Source organism: Rana temporaria, chromosome 2, assembly GCF_905171775.1.
Source record: "Rana temporaria chromosome 2, aRanTem1.1, whole genome shotgun sequence".
Taxonomy (NCBI): Eukaryota; Metazoa; Chordata; class Amphibia; order Anura; family Ranidae; genus Rana; species Rana temporaria.
The window spans coordinates 128257108-128277206 of NC_053490.1; positions in this window are offsets into that span (position 1 = coordinate 128257108).

The following is a 20099-nucleotide window of genomic DNA, read 5'->3' on the forward strand; positions in this document are numbered from 1 at the left end:
CCCCACACATGGTCATTTAAATTGACGTTTTTAAAAACATCGTTTTTTTTTTTCATCACATAAAGTGATGGTGTGTACGCGGCATCATACTTAGAATTTAATTTTAAACATTTCAGCTTCAGCATTGCATATATTAATACCTACAAAACATGATCAGGATGCAAAAGTGTGCTAAGTTTCCTTGCATTGTATAGAGCTGACCTAGATGACTTTGTATTTCTCGTAACAAAATTAAAAAGAAAAAATTATAATTTGACCTCTGCACATCTAATACAATGTCTAATTCTCAGTGCATTGTAGCTGAATGTTATCTGATGGGAAAATTGCAAACTATCATACCTCCTCACTGATTCTAACACAGAGTGACACTTGAAAATTGCAACATTGGGCTGAGAAGATCTGTGTTCAGCTCAATCCTATAAATGGTTCAGGGATGGAACAGCAATTTTAGAAATGGTAAATGTTTGACGTAGGACAACGATTGAAGGATAACTCCAATCTGCTTAAAATTACCTGTGAACGTACATGTTATTAGGTTAAAGTGGAGTCATGCTCAGACGTACAACTTAACTGTCAGAAAAGTATAGTTGGTTTAGGACAGTAGGTTCTGTTTATTCTTTCTCTCCATATACCTTGCACATGCTGTACACTTTTTATATAATTATCATGACAGTGCTAGGCCCTGCCACTATGTGAAAGTAGGTAAACTGGACACAGGGTTTGCAATAATAAAGAGTATTGTGTCTGAGAAGAGAAAACTGGAGTTTCAGTTTTCTCTGGGTTTTGTAATCCTGGATTAGGGAAGGGAATCCAAAGGCTTTAAATAGTCTTTGGTGGGAAGAAGCCTTCAATCCTGTATTCAGGTCTTATTGGAGACCTGCAGGCTGTGTGAGTGTGCAGGTATTCACATCTTTATAAGCAAGGATCTGACTATAATTCTGGGCTCTCCGTCAGGAGAGAGGTGTGTGCTGCAGCCAGGCATATTCCCATTAGAAGATATGCTCTACTTATGACACAGTATTTTATGTTGGAGAGATTCCTTAAGCACCAGACTGGGAGAGTTGGGACAGATGACCAAGTCTAGAGGACTAGGTATCCTGAAGCCAGGGTAAGCCAGGGTAAGTTAAAGCCAGTTAAATGTGGTAAGATGCAGCACTGGATGGGCTGTAGCATCTGTGCTTGAAAGTGTAGGCCTGTGCTGGTGAATGTCCTGGATCCGAGTAACTGGAAACAGAAAATACACTGCAAAACTATGGCAGCATTGTGTGGGTTAAGAACCCTCTCCCCCCATCCATTAGTGCAGCAGGGCGTAGTGATGACGTTCCTGTTGGGGGACCCCCATTGTCCTCCATGGCTGTGGATGTGCAGATGGCGATGACCCAGCTAGCTCGCCTGCAGGTTCCACTATCCTCCTCAGGATGCTCAGCTCTCTGGTGTCTTGTGCCTGTTTCTGGCTTGATCTGGCTTGGGCCTGCTTGAATCCATTCTTCTCTCTCTCTCTTTCACATCTGGTCTCTAATACAGTCTCTCCCATCTACCCTCACATTCCTGGGCTTTCTGCTTTTTAAATGATCCCAGCCCCCTAACAGCTCTCTGGGCTGTGTGGTTCAGTTCCAGCAAATCTGAATGGAAGAAACCTGGTTACAGCATACAAGTCAACACAATCTCCTGCACTTGATGGCCAGTCTATAAATAAGTGGTGCAGCCAACCCTCTGGATAAGCGTCTCTGAGGAAGAGGGTTCTCCCTTGAAACGAATTAGCCGTTTGCAATGCCAACAGGTCCCTTTCAACTCCCGGTTCAGGTTGCAGGTGTCTAGAGACACAGTTCCATTTGCGGATGTACGGGTAAGCGCTTTTTAAACAAATTGGTTTGTGAATATGACTACTATTGCTATATAGTTTTATAATACATTTTATCTTTGGTAATGCACAAGGTCGGTGCGCCCTCCTTTCCTTTTTCTTTGTTACAGCATACAAGTCCCAGCATTCCTGTAAGGCTGTGTGATAACTATATTACGTAGCACTGCCATCTTGTGGGCAAATACTATGCTGCATAACAGTAACATTGCACAGTGTTACACAGCTGAACATTACAGCCTCACCATGATGACTATGGCAGAATCTGCCAGCGCAATGTGCATTGGCATACTACGTGTACTCCAATGGGTTGTATAGAAAAGAATGACAATGCTGCAGCTTAACTGCAGTACGAATTGTCGCCCTTGTAAAGGAACTGCCTTTGAATACACCCTGTTGGTATGATGTAATTAAAAAATGGATGTATAAAAAAGGACAACACTTAGCCACAGCATGAATAGAAAATCTTGTGTTCTGCCACCATGCTGCAGATAAAAGATCCTTGCTTTCTGCGTGAAAGCAGTGGTCTGTCTGCAGAGGTCCAACACACCACCTGATGAGTCAAGCTAAAGTTCTCCAATCAGTAGAGGCCATGAGATTTCTGATTGAAGAGCACTAGCTCTGATTCAGCAGGTTCATTTTAGAACTCTGCAGAGAGACCACTGCTTTTAGAGCAAGGGTCCATCTCTGCAGCATACTAGCAGGGGACAGGCTTTTATACACCCCCTGCTGAGTCAGACCTACAATCAGAAAACAGTGAAGCTCAAACTTCCAGAAAGCTCTGACTCAGCAAGTGGCATGTCTTTACTTACTTCTCAGGCTGTGGCTGAATTTTAAAGAAAACAAAGTATAATACTGCGCACATATTGACTTTTAATGCAAATGTTAGCTTATTTAAAATATACGTTCAGTTGTGCTTTAGGAAAGTTGGAATAGTTTCAGCTGTTACAACAGAGCTAGTGATACAGCTAAAAACAATATCCCCCAGCTCAGTTTTTCTGGGTGGAAGGGGTAGCTTTTGGATCAGTTAACCTAAAGTGGATATAAACCCTCTGCTATACCCAGTGAAGCGAACAGCCTCAGATGATACACATGGATGAAACAAACCTCCCTGCATAAGCTTTACTTGTATGTGCTGTTTTTCCCTATCTATATTCTTTAGAATTCTTACATAGGGTTTGAATCTTCACTTCTTCATCGGTATTCTTGGCTTACACTGGGAGACAGCGGATTGAGGGAAAGGCACAACCCCCCCCCCCCTTTCACATAGGTAGAAGAACAAAGATAGTTTCAGAACTGTGCTGTAGCAAGACAAGCTCTCTGCTAATCTATAGCAACCTCCCTTGACACACATTTTCAGCTGCTTTTATCTCCCGTCTCGGAGAACTTGTCAGAAGTTATAATGCTGATAACAGAGGAATGAAACAGCAGAAACACACAGGACTTAGTGCTTTGGTGAGCAATAAGAAAACACTACAGATATATGTGCCTAGGTCACATTTCATTAATCAGGTTTACATCCACTTTAAGTAACTGAAGGAATTTTTATTTCTTTATTTTTTTTATGTGCACGTCTCTAAGGCCTTATAGAGACATTTACTTCCAGGACTTCTGCACACCTGAGGAGCGACAAAGGGCATGGTCAGCTGCACATAAAGTGAATGGCTGTACGCTATCATACTCTTGTAAACATTGATGGCCTCTGCATTGGTGTTTACCTGCAGATGTACATAAGTTGTATTTGCCCAAATGTGCCACTTTCGCATTGCTCTGTGTGACACGTCACAACAAAGGAGGAGCCTGAGAGACCTTCCCTTTGCTCTGCACTGCTCAGATTCTGGGGTCTGTATAGGTACATTACTGCTATGCAGGTGCTACTGCATAGACTTGGACAATGTGGCCAATGACTCTTGCTTAATGGTAATATGTGGGTATTGCTGCTCTGGGACACCAAGCAGGGAATTAAAGGAGCTTGCTCTTTGTTCCTAGGGCTAGTGGTTTCCCGGCTGTTCTTCAATATTCCCATGTTCCCAAACTGTCTGTCTTAAAGTGGAGGTTCACCCCAAAAATTAATTTTTTTTCCCAGGTGTGCCAGTCTACAATATCCAGACAGAAGGAAACAAAAAAACAAAACAAAAAAATGCCTACACCATAAACTCCTTGAACCCTCTGAGATTTAGAGAAGCTCATAAGAGGTATTTGTCTCGAAGTCTCAGTAATAAATAATATAAAATATTTTTTTACAATAAAACTGATAATTTTTTCTGGAACTATCTGGGATTGATAGTCCCAAAAGTACCAAGGAGGCTTTGATTTATGCACATTGCAATAGGTAGAGGTCTGCAGTGCGCCTTATGTTGTTAGTGGAGTAATTGATTCCATTTGATATTCTAGGCCTACTTGTTTTCGAAATGAGACCCAGGTAAAGCTACCAGGGTCAGATAGCGGCTATTTTGGCAACAGAGGGTCTTAATCAGGGTTAATTTTTTTTTAAAGTACAAATTTTATTGATTTGACAATTTACGCAAGGTATAATACTTTATGATGCGACTATAACTACCAAGACAATTTCATTAACAATACCATCAGAAACCTCTTTACCTGGGTCTCATTTTTGTATGCTCTGGTTGGTTTGGCACCTTACACAGGTGGGTGGTATTATGGTATGGTTAATTAAAACTTTTTTGTGGACTTGCTTCTTTAGGACCTGTTACCTCTTTGTTCTTTATGTCTACTTGTTTTTAAACCTCTTTTAGATCTTCAATAAAGCACACTTATGCCTCGTACACATGACCGTTTTTCTCGGCAGGAAAAGAACCAAAGTTTTTCCCGACGGAATTCCTCTCAAGCCTGCTTTGCATACACAAGTTCAGGCCAAATACTGCCCGTATAAAGCGCGGTGACGTACACCACATACGACGGGACTATTAAGGTGAAGTTCCATTCAAACGGCGCCACCCTTTTGGCTGCTTTTGCTGATCCTCGTGTTAGTAAAAGTTTGGTGAGAGACGATTTGCACTTTTCAGTCTTCATGCTTTTAAGTCCGTTACTGTGTGACGAATGTGCTATCTCCATTACGAACGCTAGCTTTCCCAGAACAAGCGCTACCATCTCATACTTGATTCTGAACATGCGCATTTTTTTTCCCCTCGGGAAAGCATACACCCGACCGGTTTTCCCGAAGGGAAAAAGTCTGTCAGGAATCCCGGTGGGAAAAAAGAAAACATGTTCTCTTTTTTTCCCCTCAGTTTTTCTGTAGGGAAAACTGCAATGGAACATACACACGGCCGGGATTCCTGGCCAAAAGCTCTCATGGCAGTTTTCCTGCCGGGAAAACCAGTCTTGTGTACGAGGCATTAGAGTTGATTTTCTCTAAGCATTAAAATAATCTTTTGTGTTGTGCCACAGTGTTTCACCACACTCATTTCCACACTTTGGAAAAGAATGGTTGCTCAGAGTCTCATTTGCAGATTAATTGAATATGAGAAACACTTTCTGCTGTTTTGTTTGTGAAATGGGGAGCTGTCATTGAGCTTCCCTCTTATTTTCCTGTATTCTGTACAATTCTATTGTATCCACATTGACTCACAGAGATCAATTGCTTGTTTTACCTCACACTAAATAGTATAAATATTTTACTACATTATGGTGTCCGTTTATGAAGCAGTGAAATCTATTCACTGCTTTTTTCTCCGGCATTCACGGTGAAGATTTTTCTCCTCTGTGTGCCTGTTTATGAAGCGGAGAAGATCGCTTCACCCTTGGAGGAGTGAAGTGATCTTCCAACGCTTCAAACAGTGGAGAACAGACCAGAAATTCACAGAAATACGGAGATGTCAGTTTATTGAGCAGTGATAAATTATCACCGCTCAGTTCACTGAAAGACACGTGGTTAATGTAATTAAAATAACGAGTTCCCCTGCATAATATATATATGTATACACACACATTGTATATACACACACATTATATATATATATTATGTACATGTATACATTATATATATTTATGTATATATATGTATACACATAAATATTACAGGGGCACATGGTTACAGTGTTGGGGGGTCAGAACAAGGTAGAAGGAAGTTAAAAATCTTCCTCCTTCCTCCTCAGATCCCCCGGGATTCCCTCTTCACTCCCCACTTCACCAGCTCTGAGATGGTGAATCGGGGAGTGTGAATTCTGACACAGATCACCAGTGAAGAGCTCAGATCACAGCTTCATAAACTGGCCGTTTCTGTGTCAGTCTATGACACTTCACTGTGTGTAGAGATAATCTGGGGGAGAACAAGTTCAAACACTTCTCCCCCCTATTATCTCTGTTTCATAAACTGTTTATGGGCTGTGATCACTGGTGATCCTTGGGATCACCGCTCTTCACTGCTTCATAAACGGACACCTATTAAAGTTACCTACAGTATTTCACCATAATACCATAACTTAACATCTTAAAGTGGAACGTCACCATAAAGGGGAAGTTTAACCTTATGTCCTCCTCCCGCGTTCCACTGCTTATTTTTTGGGGTAGGAGTGGGTACCTAGTTTTGATAGATATTTGACAGTAGTAGGTATGGCGCTGCTCTATTAGTTATTAAATGTGGGGTGCCCTTCAAATACATTTCTGGTGTTCAGTTCCAGTTTCATTTCTTCACCTCAGTGTTTAATAAACCTTGTTTTTTTTATATATTCTGTTAATAGGATTTGTAAAGTGATAGGTGCTCTTAATTGTTCAGAAATAAATAAATACAAATGATAGCACCTGTTTGATGAACATTTTCTGTGAAATATATATATATACATGTATTCTTGGGTGAACAACTCTTGCAAATTAAAATAACCAGTGACGTATTCAATTGATACGTTTATAAAGTGTCAGTTGCTCTTAAAGCGGTGGATCACCCTAATAAAACATTTTTTTTAATAGCATTAAATTAGGCATAGTAGCGCGAGCTACAGTATGCCTGTATTGATTTTTTTAGCCCCGTACTCACTGTGCAATGCTATATAGAAGATTCCGACTCCCCGCGGGGAATGGGCGTTCCTATCAAGAGGGAGGATGATTGACGGCCGGCTATGGCACGTCGCGCTTCTCCGGAAATAGCCGAAATAGGACTTGGCGCTTCACGGCGCCTGCGCATAGTCTGTGCGCAGGCGCCGTGAAGAGCCGAGACCTGTTCCGGCTATCTTCGGGGAGCGTGGCGTGCCATAGCCGGCCGTCAATCATCCTCCCTCTTGATAGGAACGCCCATTCCCCGCGGGGAGTCGGAATCTTCTATATAGGATTGCACAGTGAGTACCGGGCTAAAAAAATCAATACAGGCATACTGTAGCTCGCGCTACTATGCCTAATTTAATGCTAAAATGTTGTTAGTGTGAGTGAACCACCGCTTTAATTATTCAAAATTAAATAAACAAAAACAACAACGAGTTGATAAACTTTTGCTGTTCAAAAATCCTCCTTAAAGCAGAGTTCCGGACAAAATATGACCTTTAAGATAAAAATACCCCTAGAATACTCATGCCTCGTGAAATGTAATAAAGGTATGCTGTAAACTATGCACAGTTTTCTATCCGTGCAGCATTGTTTTCTTACTTTGTGATGTTTCTGTTTCTGTGCCCAGTGTGGGCATCTGAAGCCACAGTGTCCTTCCTCCTGGATTCCGTGCATGCTGGCTATCCAGCATTCACCTGCTGATCTCCTGCATGTGCAGTGCGGTGAAATTTTGGTTAGCTTGGCATGGCACAGCCATACCGAGCTGACAAAGATTTTCCATAGAAGCCAATGGTAAATGTTACTGGAGCCATGCCATGCCAAGCTTGCCATGAAATTTTAAAGACTCCATGCTAATCTGACAAAGATCTCCCAGGAGCCAATGCAAAACCGGAAATGACGTCTGCTGCCGCAGCCCCCTGGAGGAGGAAGTGAAATTAGATATAGGCATAAATCAGTTAAGTGAACAGAAAAAATAAAAATAAATTTCCAATTCATTTTAAGGATGCGGCATGTCGAGGAGTGAAAAATGTGGGTGGAACTCCGCTTTAAGTGAACAACACTTGTAAATTAAAGTGACCAGTCCTCTTTGAAAAATAAGCAAATAAAAATATTGTCTGCTTACTCTCACTCTGTTTATATTGTTTAAACAACTGGGAATGTACTTACAATTTGCATCCAATAAGCATTTAAAACCAGGAAGTCCGGGACGCAATGCGTTCCTTGACTTCGGCAGGAAGTGACGCAACGATGCAGAAAGCTCCGTCCTACGGGTTTCGTCAGCACATCATCAATTTGAATTTCAGAAGCGGGTTATATTCTATTTTATTCTTATTTCTATTCTATTTTATTCTGTTCTTTCATTTTCTATTCTATTTTGTTGTGTTTTACTCTATTATTTTCTATTATACTCTATTATTTTATTTTGTATTCCTTTATTTTCTTTTATATCCCTTTATGTTATATTCTGTTCGGTTTTACTTTTTATATTCCAATCTTTTATTTTCTATTCCTTTCTGATCTATTCAATTCATCTCTATTCTTTTATATTCTGTTCTATTGTATTCCTTTATTTTCTATTCTATTTGATTCTATCCAGAAATTCGAAAACGATGTCAATTCGAAAACTTTTCAAATTTGAATTTTAGATTACATTTTGTTTCAATATTTCAGATTTGTTTAAATTTGTTACTGTTTTCATTTATTTAATTTGTCCAAATTTTGATTTGGAACGAAATTAACCACGCATGTCTACTCCACAGACCAGTGCTCCAGTGAGTGTTGAGACTGACAGTCATGGCTCTCTGCTCAGAGCTGAGGGAGAGAACTGTGTGATCAGTGGTATTTGATTGCTCAGTTCTCTGGGTAGAGTCGGCGAGGGACAGCTGCAGCTCGGATCCATGCTGCAGCCATCTCTAGGTAAGTATGTTTTTTTATTTTGTTGGTTCCCTTTCATCCCTTTTTAACCAAATTTAGGTGTCTTTAGGATTCGATATTGCATTCATGCTTACAGATCAGGTAGTTCTCTTAAAGCGGAGGTTCACCCTAATAGCATGTATATCTGACCAACTCCCTTATATTCGTAACAAGTACTGTCCGCAATTAGTGTTTTTTTTTTATGCTGTACGTACCTTGTAATCCATTTTTTCAATCTACTGCGTTTCTATGCCTAGGGGGATTTTCATCTGGGAGGTCGCCCAGATGATTGACGTCTGTTCCCACGGTGTATAAGGCCCCGCCCCCCGTATTGCGTAGGCGCGCACGAGTTACAGGGTTCCCGAAAGAAGCCGAACATGCAGAGCGCAGGCGCCGTATGGAGCCGACTCACATCTCTGCATGTTCGGCTTTTTTCGGAAACCCCGTAACTCGTGCGCGCTTACGCAATACGGGAGGCGGGGCCTTATCTGCCGGGGCGAACAGACGTCAATCATCTGGGCGACCTCCCAGATGACAATCCCCCTAGGCATAGAAATGCCTACTCCCGCGGGGAGAAGTAGATTGAAAAGATCTATTAATGACTATCTCAAGTGAAAGTAAAAATACACCCTTGCAGCGAGGCTGCCCTTTCCAGGGGACTGCGAACAGCAGTTTTACTTACCAGATCCTCAGCTCCTCTTGACTACTCCTCTATGCTCCAGCAGTGGATTGTTGCTCAGCGTCCTCACATCCAGGGGAAGCGTGCATTAAACTTAACAAGGGATAACTGGCTAAAAATGCTATGCAATTAAATATATAGTTTTGTTAAAGCTATACTTTATTTCATTATAATGCATTAAGTAAAAAAAAGATAAAAATTGATTGTTCACTAAAGAAACGTCATTGCTTTTCTTGTGGTTCTGGAAGCACAAAAAGACAGAACACATTCCTCGTCATACATTTCTACTATCCTATTATTGCAGCCTTGCTACAAGTCCAGATTGACAGCTAAAGTCAATTTCATGTAATGGCCTCAGCAATCAATAGCCATCAGCGGTCCTCTTGACACTGAAATGCGTAGAGATCTTTGTGTCAACCCGTTTGAACTATGTCAGAGGCAATAGAGAGATATCATATGGAATGGATTTATGCTTTCAACAATGTACTCAATAATAATATCTTCTCAGTGCAAGAAAACCAACACGATTGCATTTTACACTGTGGAGCTGAAGATATATATTTTCTAAAATGTCAGTCAGAACAGATATATTCCATGCTGTTACTGATTTAAATTTGCAGATAGTCATTTGGTCTGCAGCATACACTAAAGGATTTAAAGCTTAATGAGAAATTTTCGTTTTGATCATGGGAAGAGTAAGGCCGCGTACACACGGTCGGACAAAACCGATGAGAATGGACCGAGGTTCAGTTTCATCGGTCCAAACCGACGGTGTGTATAGCCCATCGGTCTGTTGTCCTTCGGTCCAAAATTTTAAAACATGCTTTAAAATCGAACCGATGGCCCGCTACCCGATCGGTCAAAACCGATGGTTAGTATAGAAAGCATCGGTTCAAAACCCGCACATGCTCAGAATCAAGTCGACGCATGCTTGGAAGCATTGAACTTCGTTTTATTCAGCACGTCGTGTGTTTGACGTCACCGCGTTCTGACCCGATCGGTTTTTGGAACGATGGTGTATACGCACATCAGACCATCAGGCCACTTCAGCGGTGAACCGATGGAAATGGCCCGTCGGACCATTCTCATCGGTTTGGAACGACCGTGTGTACAGGTCCATTTTAATGCAGAACTCTGCAGACACATATATTTACCTCCCTGTTTTCTCCTCCCCACGACTATATTCAACCTCCAGAAGTGAAAGAAAGTCCTGGAGTCATAGATTATACAGGTTTTAGACTCCCTGTGTGAATGCACTAATTGGCCCATTGCTTTCGCATGTAGTGGGTCACATGTTCTTCCATTGGCACAAAGGCTGAACAGAGGAGTGGGGGAGTGAAGGAAAAGTAAGTGTCATGGTTAGTGGGGCTGCAAGGCCTAGCCATTGTGTTGATACCTTTTTATTGTCATTTTTTTTTCTCCATGTGTGTCACCTGCACTTTATATGTGTGTTTTTCCTTCACTTATGTATGGTAGGATGGGGAATCTGTATATTTTATATTCCTTATTCATTTTTGCCTCACAAATATCTGAGCCTCTAATATCCTGATTACTTTGGATGACTCATACCAAAGGAATGTGTGATTGTAAACTGACCAATTCCTTGAGGGAGTTGGCTTGGTGGTTGTCTATTCCTTGTTCCTGGTCTAATAACCACAGCCCAAACTGGAATAGGTTAGTCTCATTTTAGAGCTGCCATTAGGCATGCGTCTGTCTGATTACCTGGCAATGCTGTATGAAAAGCAAGTATGAATGCTCAATACAGTCTTGTATATGGATGGATGTGCACGGATGTGCAAGCAGGGCTGCTGGAATGCACGCCGAGACGCACGCTTGGGACGCTATTCACAGCTCGCACCTTTTTCAAGCGCTTGAAAAAGGTGCGAGCTGTGAATTTGTTTTCCTCCGAATCACAGCATATGCACGGACACGCGTCGCACAATTGCTGTCCCCGGCGATGACGTCACTTCCTTCCATTCAGCCATAGCGTCCAAAGCGTGCGTCTCGGCGTGCGTTCCAGCAGCCCTGCTTGCACATCCGTGCACATCCATCCATATACAAGACTGTATTGAGCAGCGCTGCATTCGTTACACAGCACAAGCGCTGTGCAAGTGTTTCCAAGGGACCCTCACATCTATTGGCTGAACATGACGACCCGTAGGACAGCATCTATATGCCTGAACCTTTACATTTAAATGTGAGTGCTTTTATTATTTGTTATATTAAAAGTTTTTCAGTTTACTGAGTGGCGCCTGCCTCTTGTTTTTTTTTTCTCGCGATATACGCCGATACCCGCTTTCCCGCCCCGAGTTTTGAATACTGCGCCGACATATACCGAGCGCAGTACACTCGGGTATAGTCGGCCAGTCTCGGCTTCTTCCGCGGTCACGTCCTGAATGTACAGGACGTACAGGACGTGAGCGCGACAGTTGCCGAGCCTGCCCGAGTGTACTGCGCTCGGTATATGCTGGCGCAGTATTCAAAACTCGGCACGGGAAACAAGCGGGGAGGACGTGAGGACGCCGGACCCGACGAAGAGGACACCCGAAGCCGCAGACGGACGCCGGATTCGCCGATGGACGCCGCGCAAGACACCAAAACTGTAAGTACAAAAAACTTTTTTTTTCCACAGGAATGGGGGCAACTTTAGGGGTGCGCGCTATACGCGGGAGCGCGCTATACCCCGATAAATACGGTAAGTTTTCTTGTCATATTTTCTTTATCTTTATCTGTAGCTGTCTTTATCTTTAAAAAATGTTATACTTATAAGTATTTGTGTGATCTCTCTTTGCACATATCAAACACAACCCCAAAAACTTGACAAAACAGTGGGTCATCGGACCAACTCTGAGGGATGAGTGACCCATAGGCTCCTTTCCCACCTGCCTTGGGGGGGTCTCTCTTCAGGGAAGATTGGCTTTTGCTGATCATGGGGAGAGGGGTCAAACAGGGGCTTTTAACTAGGTGGACCTGAGTGTGCTTTGCACTCATCAGGAGTCTTGCACCCTGGGGAGTCAGGGAAGGGTCCTTCCTGTTTGGGAAGGGACCATATGACATACCCTAAGTGCACTTTTCTGGATGCGTTCACATATCCTTTTTTGGTTCGCTTTTGGTGTTTTGTTTTTGTGCACTGCACTGCGGTCTGAGAAGGGGGACATTTTTAAAAATATATCCTGAGTACAGGTAGTGGATTACTGCAAGTCTGTTGCTTTGCCCTGAATTGAAAATATATGCTTCAAAGGAAACTTTTCACAAGAAATATATGGGGGCTGCCATTGTTAGTTGCCTAGCTATTAAGCAAACCCTCTGGCTTCAGTACTTTTTGAACAAGCATGCACACCAGGAAAGTTACAACCCCTCTTATCTGTATATTTGTTTTGTGTTATTGATGAACCTAGAAGGTCAATGTGACAGTCAGGCATCCTGCATTTGCAGAATTAGAAGCAAGCAATGGCAAGCAATGGCAGCTTCCATGATTCATTGCCCTACTGACACTGTCCACTGATTTACAGACACCATCTACTGCCCTACTGACATTGTCCACTGTTCTACTGACACTATCTTCTGCGCTACTGGCAAACTGGCAAAGTCATCTGTCCTACTGACTGGAACCGTCCACTGCCCTACTGACACCAAATTCTGCCCTACTGTCACTGTCCTCTGCCCTACTGACACCATCCACTGCCCTACTGACTGACACTGTCCATTGCCCTATTGACACTGTCCACTGATTTACAGATACCATCCACCGCTCTACTGATACTGTCCACTGCCCTACTAACACTGTCCACATACCATCCCCTGCCCTACTGACACATACCAACGCTATCCACTTTAAAGGTCTGCTAAGTTTATATTTTTACAGTGATATTTGTCATCATCCTCTGCCCTACTAACACCAAACTCCTCACTACTGGCACCATTGATTGCCCTACCGACACCATCCATTGCCCTACCGACAACATGTCAGCTGGGCAGAGGTTGGTGTCAGCAGAGCAGTGGGCTCTGCTGACACCAACCTCTGCCCAGCTGACATGGTCCACTGACCTACTGACACATTCCACTGCCCTACTGACACTGTCCAAACACTGTCCTCTGCCCTACTGACACTGTCCTCTGACCACTGCTCTACTGACACTATCTCCTAATGTGGGCTAAGTTTATATGTTTAGAGTGAAATATGTTTTATTATATTTTTCCTTACTATTTAATTAGGCCCTGATAGTTAACTTCTTGAAAAGAAGGGTGCCAGAACTTAGTGATCTTTGTTCTCTTTCAAGTTGTTCAGGTAGATCTCCACCTCTACAAGGTTGCCTACCCCCTGCTCTATATTGTGTTATTCTCAATTAAATGTTGTCAGCACACTGAAATGTAATTCTACCTTTAAGGATGACTAATTGGGTCACGTCTAATCACTAATTGTGGCTGAAAGAGGCAAATAACATAGAAATCAATAAAAAACAAAAGTGAAAACCTGATGAGAGAAAGAAAGATAAAGGATTGCATGTTTTCCATTTGATTGCTGAAGCCCTTTTCTACACTTTCTTTTAGTTTAGCACTGCTCATGTCATTAATCAAGGTGAGAATTGTCATCTGGGGAAACACTTTGTTAGGATGGCATGAGAGTGGATCTATACATTTTGTCCTCCTATATCCTCTAACCTCTGATGAAGTGCATTATAGAGGTCAGAACAGTACATTTACTCTTTTCCTACAGTGTACATTAATGCTGGCCATACATGCTGCAATTTACAACCATTGAACCAGCTTCCGATTGAAGAAAATTACCAACTGGACCAAAAGTTTATTTGGAAACACAGAAGAGTGATGGCAGAAAAAAGACCAAGTGGTTCATTGAGTCTGCCCCATTTTTTATCTATATATCGTTTTTTTTTAGGGGGGGGGGGTTTCTAACTTTTTTGTCTAATTATACAGTATCTCACAAAAGTGAGTACACCCCTCACATCTTTGTAAATATTTATTATATCTTTTCATGTGACAACACTGAAGAAATTACACTTTTCTACAATGTAAAGTAGCGAGTGTACAGCTTGTATAACAGTGTCAATTTGCTGTCCCCTCAAAATAATTTAACACACAGCCATTAATGTCTAAACTGCTGGCAACAAAAGTGAGTACACCCCTAAGTGAAAATGTCCAAATTGGACCCAATTTCCCCTCCCTGGTGTCATGTGACTCGTTAGTGTTACAAGGTCTCAGGTGTGAATGGGGAGCAGGAGTGTTGAATTTGGTGTTATCGCTCTCAATTTCTCATACTGGTTACTAGAAGTTCAACATGGCAAAGAACTATCTGAGGATTTGTTGCTCTACATAAAGATGGCCTAGGCTGTAAGAAGATTGCCAAGACTTTGAAACTGAGCTGCAGCACGGTGGCCAAGACCACACAGTGGTTTAACAGGACAGGTTCCACTCAGAACAGGCCTTGCCATGGTAGATGAGGTTGTCTTTGGGAAATAAACGTATGAGTGCTGACAGCATTGCTGCAGAGGTCGAAGAGGTGGGGGGGGTCAGCCTGTCAGTGCTCAGACCATACTCCGCACACTGCATCAAATTGGTCTGCATGGCTATTGTCCCAGAAGGAAGACTCTTCTAAAGATGATGCACAAGAAAGTCTGCAAACAGTTTGCTGAAGAAAAGCAAACTAAGGACATGGATTACTGGAACCATGTCCTGTGGTCTGATAAGACCAAGATAAATTTGTTTGGTTCAGATGGTGTCAAGTGTGTGTGGCAGCAACCAGATGAGGTGTACAAAGAAAAGTGTGTCTTGCATACAGTCAAGCATGGTGGTGGGGTGGGAGTGTCATGGTCTGGGGCTGCATAAGTGTTGCCAGAACTGGGGAGCTACCGTTCATTGAGGGAACCATAAATTCCAACATGTACTGTGACATACTGAAGCAGAGCATGATCTCATCCCTTTGGAGACTGGGCAGTATTTGTGCAGTATTCCAACATGATAACGACCCCAAACACACCTCCAAGATGACCACTGACTTGCTAAAGGAGCTGAGGGTAAAGGTAATGGACTGGCCTAGCATGTCTCCAGACCTAAACCCTATTGAGCATCTGTGGGGCATTCTCTAACATCCACCAGCTCCATAATGTCATCACGGAGGAGTGGAAGAGGACTCCAGTGGCAACCTGTGAAACAACCTGTGTAGCTCTGGTGAACTACATGCCGAAGGAAGTGCTGAAAAATAATGGTGGCCACACAAAATATTGACACTTTGGGACCATTTTGGACATTTTCACTAAGGCCCCGTACACACGATAGAATCCATCCGCGGATAAATCCGAGCAAATGGGTTTCAGCGGATAGAGTCTATGGTGTGTACACTCCAGCGGATCTGTTTCCGCGGATATTTATCCGTCGAATGGCTTTTCAGCAGATCGAATATTTGCTGACATGCTAAACAAATCTATCCGCTGCAAATCTATCCGACGGATAGATCCGTTGGTTAGTACACATTATCCGCGGATAAGAACCACGTGCATGCTCAGACAAAATAAGGGGATGGGAGCACTCGTTCAGGTAAAACTCTCGTTTGTTTGTTTGTTATATGGCACATTCGTCCTTTTAACTATATAGTGTGTCGTTTATTTCCTCTTGTTTTTTCAGCGTTCTCTTGCTAGAATAAACCCGTTCTCTTGCTGATGCTATCTATCCAGATGTTTGAACTTTCTTTTTTTCCTCCACATGTGAATGTTTTTATTTTTTGGTTTGTAATTGAATGTTTTTTATTTATTTTTCTTTTTTTTTGTTGTGCAATTTATGTCCCCATTCTTTTTTCTTTCCCATTTTTTTTTCCTTTTTTTTTTGTTGTGCAATTTATGTCCCCATTCTTTTTTCTTTCCCATTTTTTTTTTCCTTTTTTTTTTGTTGTGCAATTTATGTCCCCATTCTTTTTTCTTTCCCATTTTTTTTCTTTTTTTTTTTTGTTGTGCAATTTATGTCCCCATTCTTTTTTCTTTCCCATTTTTTTTTCCTTTTTTTTTTGTTGTGCAATTTATGTCCCCATTCTTTTTTCTTTCCCATTTTTTTTTCCTTTTTTTTTTGTTGTGCAATTTATGTCCCCATTCTTTTTTCTTTCCCATTTTTTTTCCTTTTTTTTTGTTGTGCATTTTATGTCCCCATTCTTTTTTCTTTCCCATTTTTTTTTTCTTTTTTTTTTGTTGTGCAATTTATGTCCCCATTCTTTTTTCTTTCCCATTTTTTTTTCCTTTTTTTTTTGTTGTGCAATTTATGTCCCCATTCTTTTTTCTTTCCCATTTTTTTTCCTTTTTTTTTTGTTGTGTAATTTATGTCCCCATTCTTTTTTCTTTCCCATTTTTTTTCCTTTTTTTTTGTTGTGCAATTTATGTCCCCATTCTTTTTTCTTTCCTATTTTTTTGTATTTTCGTTTTGGTCAAGTTATGTCACCATTTTATTTAGGCGTGTGTTTTTCCTTTTTTGTTTTCCCAAGTTGGTACGCCAAATGTACCCCCCCCCCCAAGGAGTTGGTGTCCTTTCTAAATGACACATATTATTTGCTAAAATGTTTCATGCCTAATCACCACAGTATTAAAACACAATAGACAAGGTATTTCAGTAAATCAAATAACCATTTATTTTGGCCATAAACAAAAATAAATTACCGAGAACGGCAGCACTTGATGAGATAGCAACATACATGCAGACTTGTGTTCCAGACTGCACAGGCAACATAGTCAAGGACAAAATGGCAAACCTTGAGGACCGCATACCGAGAACTAAAAAAGAACAACCACAAAAACAAAAACCAGGAGCAGCAGCAAGTGAGCCAATGGAGCCCAGGCTGTGGTAGTCCAAAAAACCCAAAGTTTTTGTGGGATCAAATGGAAGGCCGGGAATCATCTTCTCCTGTTTCTTGTAACCCTCCTTGCAGCAGATCTTCCACGGACCCGTCCACGGCCCCTTGCAGGTCGGGATGATGTGGCAGCAGGAGGAGTTAGCAGGTGTTGTGCAGGATAGGCCGGGTCACTCAGCTCAGTGTCATCGGTCAGCCAGCCCTGGTGCAGCCATAAAAGCACCTGGTTCATCAGGTTCCTGGCACGCCTCTGACCGTCCTCCCCCGCTTGGGACAATTCGTGGGCCACATAGGCACTGTAGGCCTCAGTGGGGTTGAGGGGGGCCCTCATTAAGGCGCTAGCCTCCCTAATCATTCGGAGGCTCTCATCCTCAACCTGCCTCCTGCGCCTCATTAGGCCTGTTTGCCTGACCCGGGGGGGAGGGACTTGCCTGGTGGGGCTGACCGTGGGCCTGGGGCCCTCCTGACTGGTGCTGGGCCCGGCCTCCTCCTCCTGGCTGACAATGACCCCTTCCTCCTGGCTGGCAGGCAGCTCAGCATCATTAGCCAATATTTCCTGGCTGCTCCCTTCTTCCTGTGTCAAAAAAAGTGACATGTTTTACAATTTGGCACAAGCAAATCACACACATTTTCATGCTCTAGACTGGTTTGTTTTATCTTACTTTAAACTTGAATAGACTCTCCTTCTGATCCCTGCACTTGGCATCCATGACCCCTATTTTTATGACCATGACTTTTATAGTCCATTTTTTGGTTTGGGATTACAATATCAACTCAATAAACAAACAAGAATTAGCAGCCCGAAAACATTTTGAAAAATACTCTACCTCATCAGAAGTGGAGACTCTGAGATTTTCATGCCTGCCAGCCAGCCCCTCACCGTCCTCCTCCTGGCTGTGGTGATCCATGGAAGGTCTGCTGCAATGCCGGCTGGAAGGAAGGCTGGACATTGATTGCCGGCCCTCCATTTGACCCCCCAAAAACTCCAGCTCCTGGTAGTACCACAGACTTGGCTCCGTGGACTCTCTTGCTGCTGCTCCTGATTGTTGCTCCCGAAGTTCTCTTATTTTTGTTCGGTATGCGGCCCTCAGGTTATTCATTTTGTTCTTGATCATGTTGCCTGTGCAGCCGGGAACCCATGTCTGCATATATGTAGCTATTTCAGCAAGTGCTGCCCTTCGTCGGTCCCGCTTCGAATAGTTGGGATGTTTGGAATCCCAAAGTAGGGGCATTTCCCTAAACTTCTCAATGAGCCGTGAAATTATCTCCTTTCCCACGATTGTTTCCATTTTTGATTTTTAGGAAGAAATTTTAAGATGAACACTGTTAAACACAACAAAAAAAAACATTAAAAAATGCACAGCATTCCCATTGTATTCATATGTGGCCCCAGATTGATCAAGTACTATGCAAACACAGTGTCTCCTGCAGCCAAAATGCTGGCCAGCTCTGCCCCATTGTTGTGACCAAAAATGAGTTCACATGCAGACCCTTTTTCAAATCAGTTTGCTAAATACGTGTAATCTAGACCCATCCACAAATTTTTAGATTGAGACCTTTCATCAAGGCACTATTTCATGTGTACTTAGCATGCCCCTCATCATTCCGGACATATAAATACACTTCCTAATAACCTCTGGCCAACCAACACAGAACAATACTTGCATGATCACAATACACCTGGCAAAAAATACAAATAGGTAGAGCATTCTTCACATCTAGATTTAAGTGATGTGTGAAAGCATTGTGAGAATTAAATTCAGTTTGGGGGACACAATAAACATACTAAGTTGCGTTAAAAGGCTGCAAACAACAGACAAAACCACAATCCCATGGCTCTCAAGTTTCTAGGCCTCTGCTGATCCCATGTTTTAATTTTTTACCTTATTATCTCTAGCTCCTCGTGCAGCTCAATGAAATAATCTCCGCGTAAGCAACGTAATCACGTCGGTTACCTTTTATAGACTCCGCGTGTGCGTGACACACCGCTTTCGTCTCCATTGCCATGCCCCCCAATCAATGTTAATTTCCAAAATCTGGCGTTAACTGTGTTACTGCTGTCAAATGTTCTACTAATCTCCGCGTAAGCAATGTAATCACGTAGGTTCCCTTTAACAGACTCCGCGTGTGCGTGACACACCGCTTTCGTCACCATTGCCATGCCCCCTAATCAATGTTAATTCCCAAAATCTGGCGTTAACTGTGTTACTGCTGTCAAATGTTCTACTAATCTCCGCGTAAGCAACGTAATCACGTAGGTTCCCTTTAACAGACTCCGCGTGTGCGTGACACACCGCTTTCGTCACCATTGCCATGCCCCCTAATCAATGTTAATTCCCAAAATCTGGCGTTAACTGGTTTACTGCTGTCAAATGTTCTACTAATCTCTGCGTAAGCAACGTAATCACGTAGGTTCCCTTTAACAGACTCTGCGTGTGCGTGACACACCGCTTTCATCACCATTGCCATGCCCCCTAATCAATGTTAACTCCCAAAATCTGGCGTGAACTCTGTTACTTCTGTGAAACGGGCGAATAATCTCCGCGTAACCTACGTAATCACGTCTTATTCATTCTCTACACTCCGCGTATGTATGAACCGCTGCCCTCGTCCCCGCCCATGACGGGACATTTCCTGTTTTCCACACCCCTAATCTCTGTGGGGATGAAAGATGGCGATGACAGGCGAGCATGCACGGAGCTCTCAGGCCAGAAGTGAGGGGACAGAGGCAGGAACGTCCCGATCCCGGCCAAAACGTTATAAGGCAACTAATATGTCTTTCGACGAAATGGTGGAGCTGGTAGAGA